The 5000-nt window shown below is 49.1% G+C and overlaps 1 protein-coding gene across 15 annotated transcripts in view; it reads right to left on the bottom strand.

The window, feature by feature from the left end:
* Window positions 1-5000, bottom strand: part of LOC143290555 (CLIP-associating protein 1-A-like) — a 193693-nt gene that overhangs the window by 86172 nt on the left and 102521 nt on the right. The gene's annotated exons all lie outside the window — the stretch shown is intronic.

Here is a 5000-nt window from a genome sequence, read left to right on the forward strand (position 1 = left end):
AAGTGTGTGAGGTACAGTAAAGGAGCACAGTCATGGGAAGAGAGAGAGAAAGGCAAAGTGTGTGAGGTACTGTAAAGGAGCACAGTCATGGGAAGAGAGAGAGAAAGGCAAAGTGTGTGAGGTACTGTAAAGGAGCACAGTCATGGGAAGAGAGAGAGAAAGGCAAAGTGTGTGAGGTACGGTAAAGGAGCAGAGTCATGGGAAGAGAGAGAGAGAGAAAGGCAAAGTGTGTGAGGTACCGTAAAGGAGCACAGTCATGGGAAGAGAGAGAGAAAGGCAAAGTGTGTGAGGTACCGTAAAAGAGCACAGTCATGGGAAGAGAGAGAGAAAGGCAAAGTGTGTGAGGTACTGTAAAGGAGCACAGTCATGGGAAGAGAGAGAGAGAGAAAGGCAAAGTATGTGAGGTACCGTAAAGGAGCACAGTCATGGGAAGAGAGAGAGAGAGAGAGGCAAAGTGTGTGAGGTACTGTAAAGGAGCACAGTCATGGGAAGAGAGAGAGAGAAAGGCAAAGTGTGTGAGGTACGGTAAAGGAGCACAGTCATGGGAAGAGAGAGAGAAAGGCAAAGTGTGTGAGGTACTGTAAAGGAGCACAGTCATGGGAAGAGAGAGAGAGAAAGGCAAAGTGTGTGAGGTACCGTAAAGGAGCACAGTCAAGGGAAGAGAGAGAGAGAAAGGCAAAGTGTGTGAGGTACCGTAAAGGAGCACAGTCATGGGAAGAGAGAGAGAGAAAGGCAAAGTGTGTGAGGTACCGTAAAGGAGCACAGTCATGGAAGAGAGAGAGAGAGAAAGGCAAAGTGTGTGAGGTACTGTAAAGGAGCACAGTCATGGGAAGAGAGAGAGAGGAAGGCAAAGTGTGTGAGGTACCGTAAAGGAGCACAGTCATGGGAAGAGAGAGAGAGGAAGGCAAAGTGTGTGAGGTACCGTAAAGGAGCACAGTCAAGGGAAGAGAGAGAGAGAAAGGCAAAGTGTGTGAGGTACCGTAAAGGAGCACAGTCATGGGAAGAGAGAGAGAAAGGCAAAGTGTGTGAGGCACCGTAAAGGAGCACAGTCATGGGAAGAGAGAGAGAAAGGCAAAGTGTGTGAGGCACCGTAAAGGAGCACAGTCATGGGAAGAGAGAGAGAAAGGCAAAGTGTGTGAGGCACCGTAAAGGAGCACAGTCATGGGAAGAGAGAAAGGCAAAGTGTGTGAGGTACGGTAAAGGAGCACAGTCATGGGAAGAGAGAGAGAGAAAGGCAAAGTGTGTGAGGTACCGTAAAGGAGCACAGTCATGGGAAGAGAGAAAGGCAAAGTGTGTGAGGTACTGTAAAGGAGCACAGTCATGGGAAGAGAGAGAGAGAAAGGCAAAGTGTGTGAGGTACTGTAAAGGAGCACAGTCATGGGAAGAGAGAAAGGCAAAGTGTGTGAGGTACTGTAAAGGAGCACAGTCATGGGAAGAGAGAGAGAGAGAAAGGCAAAGTGTGTGAGGTACCGTAAAGGAGCACAGTGAAGGGAAGAGAGAGAGAAAGGCAAAGTGTGTGAGGTACGGTAAAGGAGCACAGTCATGGGAAGAGAGAGAGAGAAAGGCAAAGTGTGTGAGGTACGGTAAAGGAGCACAGTCATGGGAAGAGAGAGAGAGAAAGGCAAAGTGTGTGAGGTACGGTAAAGGAGCACAGTCATGGGAAGAGAGAGAGAGAAAGGCAAAGTGTGTGAGGTACGGTAAAGGAGCACAGTCAAGGGAAGAGAGAGAGAGAGAAAGGCAAAGTGTGTGAGGTACAGTAAAGGAGCACAGTCATGGGAAGAGAGAGAGAAAGGCAAAGTGTGTGAGGTACCGTAAAGGAGCACAGTCATGGGAAGAGAGAGAGAAAGGCAAAGTGTGTGAGGTACCGTAAAGGAGCACAGTCATGGGAAGAGAGAGAGAGAGAGGAAGGCAAAGTGTGTGAGGTACTGTAAAGGAGCACAGTCATGGGAAGAGAGAGAGAGAAAGGCAAAGTGTGTGAGGTACCGTAAAGGAGCACAGTCATGGGAAGAGAGAGAGAGAAAGGCAAAGTGTGTGAGGTACCGTAAAGGAGCACAGTCATGGGAAGAGAGAGAGAGACAGAAAGGCAAAGTGTGTGATGTACTGTAAAGGAGCACAGTCATGGGAAGAGAGAGAGAGACAGAAAGGCAAAGTGTGTGATGTACTGTAAAGGAGCACAGTCATGGGAAGAGAGAGAGAGAAAGGCAAAGTGTGTGAGGTACTGTAAAGGAGCACAGTCATGGGAAGAGAGAGAGAAAGGCAAAGTGTGTGAGGCACCGTAAAGGAGCACAGTCATGGGAAGAGAGAAAGGCAAAGTGTGTGAGGTACCGTAAAGGAGCACAGTCAAGGGAAGAGAGAGAGAGAGGCGAGAAGGGGTGAGGGGTGTGGGGGGTTGTTCACTGGGGGATGGAACGGACTGAAGGAAAAAGAAGAAGAAGGAGAAGCAGTGAACAAGTCATCAAAAAAAAAAAAGAAAAAAAAGAGAGAGAGAGAGAGAAGATACTGTGTGGATTAGTCCAGGCATACTTTAACCACCTCTGCCTGCTTTTCCCCAGACGTTCAGGAGGACGCACGTCAGTGTACGCTCATAGACCGACGTGACACATGCGTACATTTATGTGTGTGAATGCATGGCAAATGTGTACGCACGCTCTTCACTCGCGTGTTCATAACCTCCAACCGCTGTCTTTGTAAATATGCATATGTTTCTCATCTGCTTGTGTTTACCTGTACAGATCTGTGGATTAAGACATCTGTCTCATCTGTTTGTCTACACACACACACACACACACACACACACACACACACACACACACACACACACACATTACTTCAGCAAGCAGACAGGGCACAGGTGTATTCACTTTGTACAAAACGGTGGAGCGCCAGCATAAGCACGCTCACTCTCTCTTTCACTCTCCCTAAATGTGAAATTCCACAGATCTGAAGAAGATGAAGAAGAAGAAGAAGAAAAACAAAGAAGTGAAATTTACATGCAAAGAAAAAGAGACATGGAATTGGCCCACCCAGTTCCAAATGCAATTGTGGCGCCAAGTGCAACAAAAAGCAAGCAGCCCGTAAGGAAAATGAGATAATTTTGAAGGCAGCCCTGTTACCATGGAAGAAGAGATGGGAAGCAAAGAGGAAGCCATCCAGGTTTGGGTGAACTTCTTCTTCTTCTTCTTCTGCGTTCGTGGGCTTCAACTCCCACGTTCACTCGTATATACGCGAGTGGGCTTTTTACGTGTATGACCGTTTTTACCCCGCCATGTAGGCAGCCATACTCCGCTTTCGGGGGTGTGCATGCTGGGTATGTTCTTGTTTCCATAACCCACCGAACGCTGACATGGATTACAGGATCTTTAACATGCGTATTTGATCTTATGCTTGCGAAGGGGGTTCAGGCACTGGCAGGTCTGCACATATGTTGACCTGGGAGATCGGAAAAATCTCCACCCTTAACCCACCAGGCGCCGTCACCGTGATTCGAACCCGGGACCCTCAGATCAAAAGTCCAATGCTTTAACCATTCGGCTATGGCGCCCGTCTTTGGGTGAACAACATCTTGGAAGCTCAGGCAACAAGCAGCTGGGTGCTTCATTAAAACAACCTGATCATGGAGTTTGGTATTAATGAGTATCTCTTCAAAATAAATGCCTGGCTTGCTAACAAGAAAGAAAGGATCTGACCAAAGATATTGGCAGAATTTGCATGTGACGCCAAAAGCGTTGCTCCCTCATGTGACAGAAAAGACTGGCAGTGAAGCTAGTGTGAAGTTCTTGCCAAGTTCAGGTCCATGAAATTTACAAAAGGTTGATGCAATGTTTTTATTCCTGCTTATTTGGCCTGGGTGTTTTTTTTGGGGGGAGGGGGGGGGGGGGGTGACTGTGGAATTTCACCTTTAGTCTCTTATCACACAGGAGGAAGGTGGCAAAATGGTTAAGACGCTTGTCTGCCAATACAGAGTCCATGAAGCTCTGGGTTCGAATCTCGCTCTCGCCCTCTCTCCCAAGTTTGACTGGAAAATCTATCTGAGCATCTAGTCATTCGGATGAGACCATAAACCGAGGTCCTGTGTGCAGCACACACTCTGCACACTGAAAAAGAACCCATGGCAATGAGAGTACTGTCCTCTGGCAAAATTCTGACAGGTACATAAATATATATATATATATATATATATATATATATATATGCATGCATTCAAAGCCTGACTAAGTGTGTTGGGTTATGCTGCCGGACACAGCTGAGCTGTCACACCTCCCCCCCCCCCCCCCCCCACTCCTCTCTCTCTCATTCACACACATGCACACGCTCCCCCACCTCATCCCCCCTACCCACCCACACACCCACACACTCCATCCACCTTGTCAGCTGTCTCGTCACCTCGGAACACCTACCCAGCCCTGCATACCCCCCCCCCCCCCCCCCCCCCCCCTCCAGCTAATCCAATCCAATTCAATCCAGTTCAACCCCGTTAGGATTTTACAGCCAATCCACTCACACAAGATTATGCAATGGGGGAAATATTCTGACCCAACACCTTCCCACTCCCCCCCCCCCCCCCACACCTATCTGACACCCCTCCCGATCCCCCCCCCCAAGACCCCCCACCCCTTCACACACACACACACACACACACACACACACATCATTCAGCACTGCTCCCTCCCTCCCCCCTCTGTCACTGCTGTCTTTACTTCCTCATCCATGCCAACCCTCCCTCCCCTCCCTCCCTCCCTCCCACAGCTCTGCCTCTCTGCCCTCAACAGGAGAGTGTGCATGACTTATGAGAGAGAAAGAGAGAGAGTGAGTGGGGAGGGAGAAGGAGAGAGAGTGGGGAGGAGAGGAAGAGAGAGAGAGAGGGGGTGGGAGAAAGAGAGAGAAATAGAGAGAAGGGGGTGGGGAGAGTAAGACGAGAAGAGGGAGAGGGGGGAGAGAAGGAGAGAGGAAAAGGGAGAGAGAGAGCGGGGAGAGGAAGAGAGAGAAATAGAGAGAGAGGG

Source organism: Babylonia areolata, chromosome 15 (assembly GCF_041734735.1).
Source record: "Babylonia areolata isolate BAREFJ2019XMU chromosome 15, ASM4173473v1, whole genome shotgun sequence".
NCBI classification, from domain to species: Eukaryota; Metazoa; Mollusca; class Gastropoda; order Neogastropoda; family Buccinidae; genus Babylonia; species Babylonia areolata.